We start from the raw sequence: 18,324 nt of genomic DNA on the forward strand, positions 1-18,324 counted from the left end.
AAAAGCCTAGAGACACATGAAAACATGCTCGAAGTTATTAATCATCTGAGAGATGCAAATCAAAACAACAATGAGGTACCATCTCACACTGTCAGAATGGTGATCATCAACAAATCAACAAACAAGTGCTAGTGAGGATGTGGAGAAAAAGGAACCCTCATGCACTGCTGGTGGGAATGCAGACTGGTGCAGCCCCTGTGGAGAACAGTTTCCTCAAAAAATTAAAAATGGAACTGCCATTTGACCCAGTAGTACCACTTCTAGGAATATATCCCAGAAACACCAATCAGAAAGGATATATGCACCCCTATGTTCATAGCAGCTATAAAACAGAAAGAACTCTTACCATTTGCAACAGAATGGATGGACATGGAGAGCATTATGCTAAGCTAAATAAGCCTGTCGGAGAAAAGTAAATATCACGCGATCTCACTCATTTGTGGAATATAATGAAAAACATAAACTGACGAACAAAAATAGATCCAGAGACAGAGAAGCATCGAACAGGCTGTCAAACCTCAGAGGGACGGTGGTGAGGGAGGGAGGTAAGAGACCAACCAATGGACTTATATGCATGCATATTAATTAGCATAACCAATGGACATGGACACTGTGGTGGTTGGGGCATTCCATGGGGAGGTGGGAGTGGCTGAGAGTGGGGAGAGGAGACATATGTAATACTTTAAATAATGAAAAATAAAACTTGTGGTACATCTACAAAATGGAATACTATGCTGCTGTAAAAAAGAAGGAACTCTTACCATTTGCAACAGCATGGATGGACCTGAAGAGCATTATGCTAAGTGAAATAAGCCAATCGGAGAAAGATAAATATCACATGATCTCACTCATTTGTGGACTATAATGAACAACATAAACTAATGAACAAAACTAGAACCAGAGACGTAGAAGCATGGAACAGACTGTCCAACCTAAGAGAGAAGGTAGGGGAGGGGTGGGGTAAGAGATCAACCAAAGGACTTGTATGCATGCATATAAGCATAACCAATGGACACGGACAGTATTGGGGTGAGGACATGTTCTGGGGGTTGGGAGCAGCTGGAGAGAGGTCAATGGGAGGAAAAGGAGACTCGTGTAATACTTTAAACAATAACAAATTTAAATAAAAATAAAAGAAGATCCAGTCTGAAGGAATTTGCCACCCTTCTTCATTCATTATGAAACTCATAATTCCACAATTCTCTATAAAACCGATTCTTACCGGAATATAAACCTCTCAAGTCTCCATAGTCTTGCAACCTAGTCCAACAATTATCCTAACTCTTTCTTCCCATTCACAGCTCATTTTGGAAGATTTCTCTGTAGACACTATCTCCTTATTTTCCACTCATTCTTTAATCCACAGTAACCTGGCTTATGTTCCAATTCCTTTGTTAAGGCCAAAACAGCCTACCTAAATCAGTGGGCACTGACCTATTCTCTCACTTTAATTTTTTGGAATTATCTGACATATTATCCACTCCTTCCTTTTTAAAATATTTTCTCCCTTTGCATTCATCACATTTCATTTTCCTGGTTTTCTTTCCACCTGTCTTACTTCTTCTTGGGATGTGTGTGTATGTGTGTGTGTGTGATTCCTATCCTGTCCTTAAATGTTATTGTCCTTAAAGTCCAGCTAAGCAAATTATTTTCACTCTACATTGCTCTCCCTTAATTTCTATGGCTTTAGTAACTACTATATGTTGATTTCAATCTCTACTTCTGGGCTCTCTTTTGAGCTTGAAAAAATATTATTCTACTTACACTGGTATTTCCATATTGCAGCTCTGTTCACATTTCAAAGTCAATATGTCCCAGAATAATCCATCATCTCCGTTTCCCAAAACTCCTTGTCTTATTACATTTTCTATCTCAGCATACAGTATCATCACTGTATACTCAAGACAATAATGTGATCATTATCAGCTTTATCCTCTCTTCCAACATTTAATTGTTCCTTAATTCTGCTCAGCATACCTTCCAGAGTTTTTGCAAATCCATTGACTTCTATCCATCCCTAGAACTACCATCTTGGTTTCTCATCTTACATAGATTCCTACAATAGCCTCACAATGGTCTCCAAATCTCTGTGTTTCTTTGCTCTAATGCCAGTGATGGCGAACCTATGTTCAGAGGTGACACACGAACTCATTTTTTTGGTTGATTTTTCTTTGTTAAATGGCATTTAAATATATAAAATAAAGATCAAAAATATAAATCTTTGTTTTACTATGGTTGCAAATATCAAAAAATTTCTATATGTGACACGGCACCAGAGTTAAGTTAGGGTTTTTCAAAATGCTGACATGCCGAGCTCAAAAGGTTCGCCATCACTGCTCTAATCCATTCTCCACTCTATCTCATCATTCCCTAATTCAAGACACTTTAATGAGTTCCCTTTGCTGATGGCTGAGTTTCAGATGATTTGATGTTGCCTTTAGGGTCCTTCATAATTAGAACTCTGCTTAACACTTCAGTAAACTTTCCTATTTCTTTTCCTACTTTCCTACTTTCGCCTCACACTATGCTAAACTGCTTTCAGTTCCTCAAATATCTCTGGTGCTTGCTTTGCATGTGTCATCTCTCTACCCCACTTTCATTGTCTCTTACTCTAACTTCAGGGTTCAGTCTAAATAGTCCTCTTTCAAGAGACCTTCTATGTATCCTTAAATCCCAGATAGTTCCTTTTCCTATCAATCACCACAGAGCCTTTTACTTCTCTTCTCAAAACCTTTAATACACACACACACACACACACACACACACACACACATAATTTTAAATTTCCTGATTACTTATCCATACTGCTAATCAAACTCCAAGCTCTCTAAAAGTAATGAGAATATCTATATTATTAATTATTATCTCCTCCAAAATACCTGTGACAATGATTGACACTCAGAAAATATTAGACATATGGGTTGATTGATGGAAACATAAAGGGATAGTTGAAGTAGCTCAGAAAGAACTTGAAAGGTGGAAAATCTATTTAAACTTAGACATTTGAAAAAAAAACACACCTCTGGGCCGAGTTACTGCTTGTCTGGTGCTTTTGATTCTAGTACATTCTCCCAGAAATAGCCTTGATTTCTGTGTGTATGAAAAAATCATAAAGAATACCCATTGTATCTGAGGTTTAAAGTGAGGATTTTCCAAGAGAGTATTATTGCTTTAGGTTGCAATAGTCATGTTAATCACCTAATACCATGTTTGAACTGCACATGAATGGACAGGACCAAAATTCCAAGACATCAAAGGATTCAAGCTTGATAATAACAGATTGGAAGCAATCAGAGAATGGTTAAGGAAAGAAATGTCAGCAACTGAGGGATAACAGTAGGAATTAAACAGTATCTATCATGGGGCTATGACCACGAATTCAATATGGACTATGTAAATAGCTAGAGAAGCCAGAATGCACCCTGGCTCAGGCAGCCTTTAATATGTATCAGTGATGGCGAACCTTTTGAGCTCGGCGTGTCAGCATTTTGAAAAACCCTAACTTAACTCTGGTCCGGTGTCACATATAGAAATTTTTTGATATTTGCAACCATAGTAAAACAAAGATTTATATTTTTGATCTTTATTTTATATATTTAAATGCCATTTAACAAAGAAAAATCAACCAAAAAAATAAGTTCACGTGTCACCTCTGACACACGTGTCATAGGTTCGCCATCATTGATATATATTTTATTGATTTCTTACAGAGAGGAAGGGAGAGGGATAGTTAGAAACATCGATGAGAGAGAAGCATCGATCAGCTGCCTCTTACACACCCCCTACTGGGGATGTGCCTGCAACCAAGGTACATGCCATTGACCGGAATTGAACCCGGGACTCTTCAGTCCCCAGGCCGACGCTCTATCTTGTGAGCCAAACCAGCTAGGGCTCCAGCAGCCTTTAGACTTGACAGTGGGACAGTCCAGGAAGATTTCAAAGCTCAAAAACAGACCTAAAGTAGGTTAGGGAAGTTTTAATATTAGCAGCAGCAAAATATATAGAATAATAGAGGTTATAGCAAAGATATGCTACCATGTTTATGTGCAAGAGAAGACTGAGAAACAAAAACATGGAGTGAAAAACTTGAAAAGTCAAAGATACATACATTATTTTCTCCAACTCAGCAACAATAGCCAGATAGCTTCAAAACGTTTTATTTTTACTTTTTCTTTTGGGTGTACTTAAAATTTTTAAAAATTCCACATAAAAAAAATAACCTATATATATATAAAAAGTCAGCAACCATAAGGCCACAACGACCAGAATGGCTGGTTGCTATGACGCCCACTATGGCCACTGAACTGGCCCGATCAGGGGGTGGGGCCAGCTGGCCAACCTCCCACAACCCCTCCCCCTGGCTGGCCCCACCCCTGATTGCCCCCCCACTCGGATCAGGGGCAAGGCCAGCTGACCCCACCCCTGATCAGCACCCCGATCAGCCCCCTACCCCATTCGGGGGTGGGGCCAGTCAGCCCACCACTCACAACGCCTCCCCATGGCCGGTCTCACCCCTGATCAGCACCCCAATCAGCCCGTGGTCCCTTCCCCAAACCAGCTCTGCCCCCAATAGCCCCCCCAACTCCAATCAGGGGCAAGGCCGGTGGCGACCACTCACAGACCCTCCCCCCAGCTGGCCCCATCCCCAATCGGCCCGACACACACCAACCAGGGGCGGGGCTGGCCAGCCAACCTCTAATGGCCCCTCCCCTGGCTGCTGACCCCCGATGGAACCCCCACTCCATTCAAAGGCAGGGCTTACCATCAATCTCCCATGGCCTCTTCCCCTGGCCAGCCCAGCCCTGATTGGGCCACGATCAGGGCAGGCCAGCTGGCCAACCTCCCGCCATTTCCTCCTCCCAACAGGCCTGGCCTTATCTGCCCCAATTGGGGCCAGGCCGGCTGGACCCCACCCATGCATAAATTCGTGCACTGGGCCTCTAGTCAATCATAAAATAGTTTATTTTGCCTTCTACTTTAAGATATATTACTTATAATTGTTATTAAGTAAAACCACTGTCAAAAACCAAATGGTTATTAATATTTCGTCAATTTTGATCTCCTACCATTATATCTTTCTTCATTATTGTCATATCCACTTAGATCATTCAGAAAATTGTTTGGTTAGGCAACAGCTGGGCTTTGTTTTTATCCCAAATGTTTTAGAAATTCTAGCTAGAAAGATCCAAGTTAACGGGTTGATGCAAATCCTCCAATGCCCTTTTCTGGACAGATTTCACCTACCACCTTTTCAGCATCACTCAAAACCTCTTGAGTCCATGAGCATGATTCAGCTTTTCTTTTTTTTATCTCCCCTGGGTAGCATAGTAATAACCAAAGGAAATTGTCATAGTAAGTGCTCAAAAAATACTTGTTTGATTAATGAGTAAAGCATCAGTAAGAAAAATAAATCCCTAATCCTTTGCTCACCTAGGGCCAGGTATTATATCTAAATGAAAGGAATGAATTAGACATATTTGACCACCTATCTTTACCCACAATATCATGCTACTGAACTGCTAATTTCTGAAAGGTGTGAGATAACTTGATATATCTATTTTTTAAACTCTTTTGTTAATTTACTTCTAGGAATGTCCCATTTTCTCATTACCTCTCTTATCCTGCAGCCATTTGTACATGTGATTGCTTTTAAACTATAAAGTTTTCTTACAAATAGTGCTCTCTTTGATAAAGACTATACTTGACAGATTAATGATATTAAATTATTTAGTAACCTCCTATCTTTAAATAAATTACAAGAAATGTAATTCATTTGTTTATTTTTAGTCCTCAGACTTTACATAGGCAATTAATACATAGGAAGGAATTAGAGCAAACTCATTTCTGCCTCAGGAACTGGAGTTGAGCTCTTCTTCCAACGTTGAATATTTATTTTAATTTTCATGCAGAGTCAAGTGCCAATTACATAAAACAATCTGGACATCTTTAAAACCTAAAGTCCCATTCACTGGGTAAGGTGGACTCCAAAATTTATGGAAATAGTAACTTCATGGAAGTCTGTAGTAACTTACTTGTTCCCTTGCTTCATGTGCCCATTGAACTAAACAACACAAATGCAAAATTTTAAGGAAAAAAGTTATATTAGGTAGCCAAAGATAAAAACATCTGACTTCTCAAGATGTTTCTCTTAAATAAAGAACATTAAGTACCATAAAATAAAATCTACAATTAGATGTATGTCCCCCTAAGACTAACCATTCCTAATTTTAGAAAACAGGTCTACCTGTTTATTTAAATATATTGTAAAAATGAGAATTTGCTTAAGTGTTTTCTGTTTACTCCTTTAACTCTTACATTTAATTAGATTTTATTTTTTTGGATTTTTTTTTTGCATGTGTTTACTTGTTTGATTTTGTTTTTCTCAATGTAAATGCACTCCATCTAATTTCCTTTCCATATCTCCATTTGCTTTGTAAAAATAACAATGTACACAATTTAAAAAGAACCCATTGTAGGAATACAGAAGATTTTAGTGAATTTAATTTGATTTTTATGAAATATTATCTTCTTTAAAATTTGTAGATAAGTTTTAAAAGAACTACTTATTCTTGGTTTGTGAATATATTACCTAATTTTCTAAAATACATTTACCTGTTTGATTATGCTTTGTTTATATCAGTTGTGACATTCACTTTCAGTTCATAACATAATTTTTTAAATTTCAGCACATCAGAGGTCCTCCATTAGCTATACTTACTTAAATTTATATACTGTGACAAGTATTATGATTGCACTAAAGCCAGAGAAAATCCTTCATTTACACATTTGTTTTCCTTAAGATTCCATGTGGTGGTAGCTAGCTGCTTCTCACCCTATATAATAAAAGCCTAATATGCTAAGTGTCTGGTCGTCCGGTCAGCAGTTCAACCAATCAAAGTGTAATATGCTAATGATATGCTAAGGCCACCCAACCGCTGGCTATGATGTGTACTGACACCAGGGGGCAGATAGTCAACTGGTGGGGCAGATAGTCGACTGGTCAGCCAGTCACTATGATGTGTACTGACCACCAGGGGGAATATGCTCCAAACGGTAGGTGAGCTTGCTGCTGGGGTCCAGCCAATCGGAACTGAGCCAGACAGGCTGGACATGACCTGGAGCCCTCCCGTGATCCTTCCCTGGCTGGCCAACCTCCCGCATCCCTCCCCCGGCCCTGATTGTTCACTGGTGTGGTCCCTTGGCCTGGCCTGCACCTTCTCGCAATCTGAGACCCCTCGGGGGATGTTGGAGAGTGAGTTTCGGCCCAATCCCACAGGCTAAGCTGAGGGACCCCACTGGGTGCACGAATTCACGCACCGGGCCTCTAGTTTAAATATAAATGTTCAAAACTGTAAATTTTCTTTATGGCATACTTGAACAACAATTTAAAAATCATTCTTTTAGAAGATATATTTTCTGAGTAACATGTAAGGAAATGAATGCCTTGGATAAACTTCAATACTGATACATAACATTTATTTTTAATACATTTTGTGTCCTAGCTCTGTGTTCTACATTGTACACAATCTTCAGCTCAGGCCTGCAGCCGAAGTTCCCATGGCAGCTTGTCTCTGCCTGGGCACTTACTGCCTTTCTCATTGACAGTTCAACACTACATATAGGTTATTTGAAATAATCACAGAAAGGGAGTTTACTTTTTCAGATTGTGTATACTCTCATCATGAATTCCAAGTTTGTATTAATCAGGTGTCTCCAGAGAAATAGAACCAATAGAAGAAAAAGTATATATAAATAAATAATAAGTGTGTGTTTTTTTTCTGCCGGACTATTGATGGGACTTTCAGCTCCCATCCAATGATTGTTCACATTCTCTTCTTCTTGCCAACTCAGATATGAAATTTGGCCTCTTTTTTCTTGAATTTCACTAAAATTATAATAATAAACAAATTAAAAATGCACATGCAAAGCATATGGTAGGCCTTACTGGAGATTTTGGTATCAGAGAGAGTTCTATATCAGAGTGATGCAAACGTCTTAAAATTAAATATTACATAATTCTGTTCTTAAAATATTGCAGCCATTTGCCCCACAGTATTTATCACTGTAATCTCAGCTCACTTCCTTCCTCTGTGCAGACTCATCATTTTCCATAATTCCAAGTCCATTTCTTGTGCAGGGAAATTTAGCAATATTTTTTAAATCTGTCTTTTGCTAACCCATGTCCTGGAAATCATACTTTCAAGCCCTGAGCAGTTTATATTATTTTTCTTACACAGACAATTCCTTTCCTACAAAAAAAAAAATATCATCAGTTAAGATCATAATTTTTTATTACTCTATGTCATACTTTTAAGCTTATAATATCTTCAAAATAATAACTAAGTGACCTTATTGACAATACATATTTTTATTATGAAAATAACTGCATCGTAAGAAATTTCATTCCGCTACAAAAAATGGTGACTTAAATCAGGGTGTTTGCTTTTCTCATTTGAATGGAGTTCAGAGTTAGACTCCTATGGCAGGTCTGAATCTATTCAGGAATCTTCATTCCACTCAGACGTCTTTAACACATGCTTGTCACCTCATATTCACAAGATAAATGCTTCATCCAGAGCATTACCTCAATGTCCCAGGCAGGAAAATAGAGAGATAAAAGGAAGAAGGCATGTGCCAACTTAATCTGTCTGCTTTTTAAATAGATTGCACAGAAGCACCAGCAGGTAGTTCCATTTCTATCTCATTCTCTAGATCTGTTTCACATAAGCACCTTTAGCTTCAAGGGAGGCACATGATGACTCTCATCTAAATTGACGTACTCTTGTTAGCGAGAAAAAAATCATGACACCTACAAAATATCTGGGGTATTTTCTATATTCTCTCTCTAAACAATTCTAAGTTTATTTTTATTTTATTTATGTGTGAATGTATATTTTATTTATTTGTTTGTTTGTTTGTTTATTTAGAGGAAGGGAGAGGGAGAGAGAGAGAAACATTGATCAGCTGCCTCCTGCACACCCCCTACCAGGGATTGAGCCCGCAACCCAGTAATGTGCCTCGTCTGGGAATCAAACCAGCAAACTTTTGGTGCACAGGATGATGCCCAACCAACTGACTCACACCAGCCAGTTTATTTTTTTTGTAACAAGGTCCCGTGTCCTTGTTTCTCTTCATACTGTCTTTATGCCTGTCTCATCGATATCAGGTTGAATACATCCAAGGTCAGAAAAATATTTTCCTTTTCTACTCTGTCCCAAACCCCAAGTTTATCTCCCTTCCTGATGTCTCCCTTGCTAATCCATCTATCTTCGTTTATTAAGGTTGCCATAACAAAACATCAGAAACTGAATCACTTGCCCATGTAACAACCAATATAAAATGAGCCCCTTTAAAATGGAGGAGTCGGAATTGCCATCCCAGAGAAACGTTCTTGCATATCTTATGTCTCAAACCTTTGGAATGTTAAAAAGGGTCAAAATAACCTTGGGACTAGGCCTAAAGCAACATCGTGTCCCAAGGAACTGTTTGTAAGTATAAAAAGAAAGCAGATATTTATGGCTGCAGACTGAGCACTACCGGACTAAAAATTAAAAGCATTGTTTACAATTCTGTCACTGCGTATAAGTTAAGGTTAATAAGGACTCCGTTGTAGTTTTAATAAATAATTCTCTGTATTGCGTCTAAAATACATGACCGTTTTGCTGGGTATTTTGTGTTTTGTCTCATCACGATACCATGCACTTGAGAAGTATAGAATGGCTGAGGTTACTGATTCAGTGAAAGCCATTAACCTGGCAAAATGCTTTGGGGCAATCAACTCCTGAAGGTCTGGACTTTAGATCCAAACCCTTCTTATCAACACACAAATGAAAAAGGAAGGGCTCCTTCCTGAGTCCCAGGTTGTCTTCAAAAGACATAACCCCCGGCCTCATTCTGCCACCTCAATAGTGCTCTCTCATTCTCTCATCTCCTGTCCTCTCAACCCTCATCTTTCTGCTCCCAATACATTCTAATGTTTGCATCTGGTAACAGTAAAAAATAAATGGTACTCAGCAGAAACCTAGATAACCAATAAGTCAAGGTCAGCAGTACCAAAGAATGCCCCTTTAATTTTATCCTTCCAAGTATAAGGGGGGTGGGGGTGGGGGGAGAGAATAGATTTGATGAAAAATGGCAAACATATTGTATGCATTTAAAATGGATGATCTAAATATAAAGAAAATTCCTTTCTCCCTCAGTTCACTCTTCCTCCACAACGAGAGCATGAAACTTTAGAAGGAATCAAGAGGGCTGTAAGACATGAGAAACTTTTCAGCTACTCCAAATCATTATCCATATGTGGGTTTTAAGAACCATTACTCCTATGAGGTTGCTTTTTATTTCTAAGGCTCCAGCGGGCATTCTTCGGTTTTTATATCCTGCATTCCTCCTTTGTTCAGATGATATAAAGTAGTACAGAAACTCTATAGTTCATTCTGATGGATACCTTGATTTACTCGGAAATATGATCTTTATCTCAGAAGGACTAGATGTAACTTTTGACACAGAGGTCTCCACTGCTGTACTGCTTATGAATTGCGAATTTTAATAGCCCTTCTGCCTTCCTCTTTATACGCCTGGCATGAAAAGAAGACCTGTTCTTCCAGCAGGTTAAATGCACAACACTACGGTTTCTGTTTAAATGAAATCATTTTCAACAAGGCCTCTCGTTAGTTCAATTATGCATACGGAAACTTGATGGAAGCTGTAACTTGATACTGCTCTTATGTTGTTCATTTGAAATACGCTATTTTAAACTACATTTTCAACTTATCATATCTTTTGCTAAAATATTTTAAGCCAAAATTTCCTGTCCATCGAAGAGTTTGGCCAATTTTCAAATGTTTTCTGAAAATCTCTAATGTACGTCAACAAGAGGTGATGGCCACACAGAAGAAAGACTATGTGCCCTGCTCTGCCCTATCTAGCTGGGCTCAGTGAGGGGTTGTGTTCACGCAGAAATAATAATGATAATTAGTAAATAATTTTGAAGAAATTAAATCTAGACGGATCCCTAGTTTTGCAAACGCAACGGCCTATAAGGCAATGAGTAGACTAGCAAACACATGCTCCATCTCATTGATTGGCCACTCTTGGCTCCAGCCAATATTTGCCATGTAGGCTTGTGGTCCTTGATGTGCCAATTTTTCTGGCTTTTCAAAAATAAGCATCAAATTTTATAGGTGAAATAGATCAATTTATAAATGTTGGTCACTGACTTGATTTTGAAAAAAACAACAACACTCTATGAACAAAACTAAAAACACATGCAGATCAGATGTGGCTGGCAAGCCGTCAGTTTGCCAGCCCTGGTTTAGGCTAGTGACTCCTAACCTTGGTGATTACCAGTATCACTCACTCAATCATTTGCGGTTTCTACATTGAACCTACATCCCTCTATCTGCCTGCCTCACCCTTCTATGTTTTACTAGAGTGAGATGGGCTCTTCGTTACTTTGTTTCTTCTGAACCTATGGAAATGTCCTCTAAGAACATGATTATGATGCAAAGTTACAAAAGATAAGCCCTTGTACAAATCCATATATACAGAAGGATACAATTTTATGAGGAGGAGAAAAGATAAATAGACACACAGACACATGATTGAAAGGAAATAGAGCAAAATGTCTCCACTGTATATACCTCTGGGTAATAAGATGATGAGTACCTTATTTTTACATTAAACTTCTGTATTTTTGGCAATAAGTGTGAAGGCGTGGGCATGGATGGGAAGAATGAAATTAGGGGAAATCACATTTTTCCTGGAAAAGAATGACAAGGTTGACTGTGTTAATGCCTTTTCAAACACAGTTTATCCCATCCTTTTTTAGAGTTATAAATGTTGTAAGAATAAAAACTAATTTTTACCAACAAATAAATGCGCAATTCAGTTTTGTGTTGTTTTTTCTTTTAAGAGATTGCTACACATTGGTCATCAAGCCTGTTCCATTCTGCTTTCATGGAAGTAAGAGATCGCTCAGAGTCTGAGCAGCACGTCCCACAGGGCTCTATCTTTCAAGCTGGCATCATCTGAGTTTTTGAGGCCCTTTTTGAGATCTAACATGCTCACCTCAAGGACCATTTTTCTTTATATGCACAATTAACATTGACGAGTGGTAAAAATATATGATTTGCCTGAGAATTCTCAAAAGAGGTCCTCCATAGAGTGGGCAGACCCACATAAGGAAACAGGCAAACACTGGTCATCAGATGGGCCTTCTTCCTCAGAGCAAATGTCCACATCTTTGCAAAACAATGTCATCATAGGCATTTCAAAATATGTTTTAATAAATTAAGGCATTCGGAGACTAATGCAGGTAATTAGTCACATAAATTATATTACATTTTCAAGTTCACTATTATATTTTACTTTTTTTAATTTGTCCCTCATTTTTCTTTCATGATAACCCCTCCAACTTTCCTTTACTACAACCTCTTCTCTTCTGTATTTTCTCTTTCTTTTTCATTTTTTCTTTTTCTACTTTTCTCCCTGAAAGCTTCTAAAGGTATCTGGGTGTGAGAAGAAATCTACATGTGTATCTATTGAAATGCACTTCATCATTCATAGTAAGTGAAGGATAAGGACCAACTAATACATATATATATATATATATTCATATCTACAAACACACACCTCTTAATATTAAATGCATCACTTAAAAGTGGATTTGACTACAAGTGACAAAATGCCTAAGAATGACTTAAACAAATGGAATTTATTTTTCTCAAATAACAAGAAGTCCAAAGGGACATATTTCTAGCATGAGCTTAGCTGCTCTGAGATACCAGGGACCCAGACTTCTTCCACCTTCTCCTCCACCACGGTCACTCTATTGACTTTCATTGTCTTGCTAGTCACCCCATGGTGACAAGCTCTAGCTCATGCTGCCAACCCACATAGTACATCTACACCAAGCATGTCAAACTCAAAGGCTAACATGGGCCAAATAAACAAGGATTAAGTTTAGGTGGGCCGCAAAAAAGCAAAAGCTTCAATGTTCATAGAAACATAGGTATATTTCAATAGAGACATGCTGAATACAAAGGGCTGAAGTAAATGAGTAATCGTTAACATAAAATAATAGAACATTTTAATAAATATTAATATTTTTTCTTGAACATTAACTTACCAGATACTGAATAACTACACAAATTAATAAGCATAACACAAATAAACCTATTTCATTTTGTTCTTCAAAAGTGAAATATTTCCTGTTGCTCACATCAAACAAGTCAGTGCAGGACTAATGACGTGGCAATCAGCTGCTAAAATATTCGCCGCTAGTATTAGTGGAGAGAAATGGTGCACCTGCGGGTAAGGCGCGTAAGGGAAATGACTGCAACACGATTACAGTAATCAGTCATTATCGAACAGTATAGCTCGTTATTAATAATTATGTATAAAAGGATATTATAAAAATTAAGTTATGAAAATGTTATTAAAGCATTTCTTACATACCGTTATATTGGCTGAGACAAAAAAAAATATTCATTGTGGGCCGCATATGGCCCGTGGGCTACGAGTTTGACATGCTTTATCTACACTATGAAAGAAAAAATATAAACAGTAGTACTGCCCTTTTATTGAGAAAACTGAAGTTTTCCCAGAAACCCTTGAAGACATTCACTTTGAGCTCAATGATTTTAACCCTTCAAACTATTAGAACTATGTCATGTGGTCAAACTTAGCTGAAAAGGAAGTTGGGAAAGAGAACGTATTAGTACACCTAAAGCTATTGTCACATCACACAAAATTGTTATTTTGTTTTGTTAACAGTATGAAGAGGAAAATAGATATGAAGTAAGCAAATAACAGTATTTACCACTGTGTACTATTTAAAGGGTAGCAAAAGCATTCCCTGTTCTCATATGCACCAACTCAACAAGGCTAACAGCGGATTAAGTAAGACCCTTAGAAACCTACTTAATAATAAATTTTAATGATCTTTAATTCACATAATGGTTGTTCTCAGTGGAGTGGGTACTTTTGAAGTGCTTGGTGCTTTTGAAAAAAATCTTAGTATGTAAAATTTTACCATTGAAATTGAAATAATCATTTAAAAAAAACATTTGTTTTACAAAGATAAACTGAAGCCCTGACTATTCATATTTTACCGATTCAAAGCCAGTATAATGTGAATGTTCTATCATTACATTGCTTTAAAACAAAGCATGATACTTAAATCAGAATGGTAAATTCTGATATTGGAGTTGGGTATTTAATAACACACAAACAGTGCTAAAGCTCCCATTGAAATGACAAATGCCTTCATTTCAAATCCCGTATAGTTTACAAGGCCCTAATAATATAGTTTTGACTAAATAGAAGTTGTCAAAATCTATGATGTTGAAAATAGTACTTACAGACCATAAAAAAGACAGAGTATGGTCCCACATTGCCAGCAAAATAATAATGGTGACTCCAAGGAAGCCTAATTTCTTGATTTCTAAGATTGGTAAATTGTCTCTAGGAGAAATTGCTTCACTCACAGGCTCCCACCATTGCTTTCTTTTCTAAATCTTCTGGAATATACAGATATCAAGCATCTGAATCATTTTTCCTTTTTCCCAATTATGCCACACTTCTCCATTTGTCTCACCCGCCTTTCAGGTCTGCCCTGGACTGTGCAGATTCCCCGTTACTCCCAACCTTCTGCCACTTCCCATCTTCCCAACTGTCTCCCTTTTCAATTTCCTTATGTTGTCCCCAGGTCTCTCAGAAAGTCAGCAGCAAAACTAGGGGGTGGCGGGGGGGGATCTGGTTCCCTAACCCTGAGGCAGGGTGCTGTCAGGATGCACCTTATAATTTGGAGCTTGGCTGGTACAGGAGTAACAACCTAAATTACTAACACACTGTCTTAAGAGCTTCACGACCCCAATAAATTTAATAAATAAATAAAAAATAAGCCCAGCTGGTGTGGCTCAATGGTTGAGTGTCAACCTATGAACCAAGAGGCCATGGTTTAATTCCCAGTCAGGCCACATGCCCTGGGTTTCCTGGTCGATCCCCAGTGAGGGCGTGCAGGAGGCAGCCAACCCATGATGTTCTCTCATCATTGATGTTTCTATCTCTCTCTCTCCCTTCCTCTCTAAAATCAATACAGATATTTTTAGTTATTTAATAAATTAATTAATTAAAAATTAAGTAAAAAAGAGTGTCATGGTTTCAGTTTAGTTTTTTGTTCGTTTTAGAGGGTATTTTCAGCTCTGAGACATTTTTTCTTACTCTCATTTTGTCCTTTTTTTTCCTTTTCAGTTTCGTTATTGTTTTTAGATATTTCATACCAAATGATTTAAATTAAACTTAATTTATGGTGACTGGGAGGTTTTTCAATTTTAGAAAAATGGAAAGGCCTCTTGGTACTTGTCAACCCCCTTCACTCCTCCTTGCCACCCACACAACCCTAGTCATCCAGTACAAAGCTGCAGTAATAGATCCTGATATGGGCTGCAAAGAAGGGAAGGATTTTTTCAAACTAAAACTCCCTTTGATAATTTTTAGGCCTCTTTAAATAGCCTAGTTATGTGTCATTAAATTTATCTTTAAGGCACCTCTTTAAATGACTAACAATTCTCATTTCAACTGGCATAAAATTTAAATGCAATTACGAATACACATGCACAAAAATTACTTTTTTCCTTTGTACCTGATAATGGTAGGATCATAAGCCGTCCTTAAGCTATATTCTTTGCTTAGCCATTTACAATATAGTTGATTGTAAGTATTAAATGCTATTTAATGAAATGGCTTATAATAGTAAGAAAGCATTCTGTTCTCTAGAGGCAAGGTGGTAGCTCTTCAGACATTAACTCAAAAGCGTTTGAAAACTGAAGATTCCAACCTGGTTGTGGTATGTGAATTAATTGTGTAGTTACCTGAATACTTTGCCCTGATCCATCACTCCACATTTCTTGATTATCAAAACAGAGCCTTAAGGCACACATTTGCCTTTCTGAGAGGAGGTTTTTAATTGTGAGTATTAGATATGTTCTGTTTAGTTTATTCACATATTCACTCCCTTATGTAACACGTGGGACCTGCTATGTGCTGCTTAAGTTAAGGGGAAAAGGTCACAAAGAAATAGGTTTGTCATCCTCAAGTCAACCAGAGCTGGAAAATGGCAGTCACTCTAATGACTAATTCCATTGCAGTTCCTAAAATATACCAAATAATTTAAGAAGAAGAAAAAAGTGAGGAGGAGTCTCATGGCTTGAAAACTAGATTTATGTGTTTTGATTCTTTTTCCTCCTGGAACTGGGAATGGCCTTGGAGATAAGCTGGTACAGACTCTTCACTCCGTACTGACTGAAACCCAGAGAGGCAAAGCCAAAACCGGACTGAAGCGAGGGTCATTTCCCAGCGCCCTCCCTCTGGAGCTGGGGCCTCTGAGGTAATGTCTCACCCTTCTTCACTAGACACAGCGTGGACTTAATGCATGTTCAGCATGGTTTTAAAACGTGGCCATTTTCCTTCAGAGGAGGGAAACTGAACTGAATGAACAGGATAATGACCTTTAGGGGAGCTTTTAATTGAAGGCATATATATGGTATTATTAATGTATGGTGTTAATTAATATATGGCATTCATTATAAATGCCCACAAAGCCAGGGCGTTTCTAAGAATGTGTGTGAGAAGGGTTCAAAACTAGTACGAATACTTGAATCAATACTAATGTCTTTGTGGGTTTATGACCTGCCAAATGTGAATTCTCTCCTCAAATACACATGTGAATTGGGTGTTGATTATTATTCCACAGGACACATTTTACCTGCAGCAAAATTCAACATTTTACTACTCGTAGCATTATGTGAGAGCTAATCAATACTTCTTGCTAAAGCTCCGGGCACTAAACGCCGACCATAGGCAACCCTGCTGGATAGAAAACATAAAATCAGATTTACATGCTTCTGACCCCCTTTAAAATGGTAATAGGGTTATAAGATTTGCTATTGGATCATGAGGCTTTGGATTAGCTGTTAAGACACGAGAGTTTCAACAAACATTGACTATGTTTCTGATAATATTTTCACATTTAATGAGCTGATCAATGTCAGGTTAGGAAAAAGAGTGACTCAGAACTATATTTTAGCTCAGAAATGCAGAAAAAAGTGGGAAATGTAACAACAGAAACCATCCAAGAGAGGGTCTGGCTTTTGGCTCAATTTAGTGAATGAGAATGTGAAGAAACTCATATACTGAGATTCAAAACTATCCTGGTATCAGCAGACTTTCAGACCAAGAAAAGAAAGCTTATAGCGGATTAAATTAAGAGTATACATTTGCTTGGGATAATTATCACCTTCAGTCATATACTCTAGACATATAATTCACAGGTGCAGGAAACCAGGATTACACTGTCTTCTGCAAAATGCTTACTCAGTAACTTAAATATTATAGGATAGTTAATGTAAATGCCACTAAAAATTTAAAAATTCAATGACATCTACTGTTTATGTTTTAAAACTTGACTCTAAGAAATAGTCAAGATATTATGATCACATTTCACAGAGGTGACAAAGGCGAGAAGCCAATATGCTAACATGAAAGATTAATTCTTTAATCATGTTCCTCTATTGCCTGTGTATTTTTAAATATTGGTATTCATGTTGCATGTATCATATATCATCCAGACTCAATCAACAATTCACCTTGATAAACTATTAATAATAAACTAATGCAGTTATTAACATAAAGGTTGGTTTACATAAAATCTTAAACCCAATTCCCAATTCATGTATTATAATATAAAACTAAGCAGTGGAATAAACAGCATTAGTTTTGTCCTGCTAAAATACAAGGTTGCTTTTAAATTAAGTCAGTTTACTGTTGTAACTTATGAGTTAATGTGCCTTATAAATATGCCTTGTTAACTGATTAATGAAATGCACATAATTGCAAATTGTAAATTAGATCGAGGCAGACGGATAGATAAACTGATCTATTTGGAATGTATTTCCTATTGCATTAAACTCAGCCTTCGTTTGAGCTTGAATAATAATAAATTTTTAGGTAATTTGGGGTGATTTTTCTACCCTGAGTCTTATCACACTCTCAGTCAACCTCAGAGACTAAAATGAGCATTGTTCTCCACCCCTACACTCAACACATTAACTCGAAATTGATTTTTTTTAACTCATTTTTCAAGAATGGTGCAATCAGCGGGTGATCACTTCAGGAAGAAAACCAATGTCTTCATTCCAGTTCCCCGCCCCCATGGCTGGTGATCATTTATGGCCAACAAACTCACAATGAATTTTACTTGGATTTCATCTATGTTCCTCCCTCTTACACCTGCTTTCCTAATAATCCCCTGAGACTTCAGCC

The sequence above is a fragment of the Myotis davidii genome, unplaced genomic scaffold (assembly GCF_000327345.1).
Source record: "Myotis davidii unplaced genomic scaffold, ASM32734v1 scaffold245, whole genome shotgun sequence".
Lineage (NCBI taxonomy): Eukaryota > Metazoa > Chordata > Mammalia > Chiroptera > Vespertilionidae > Myotis > Myotis davidii.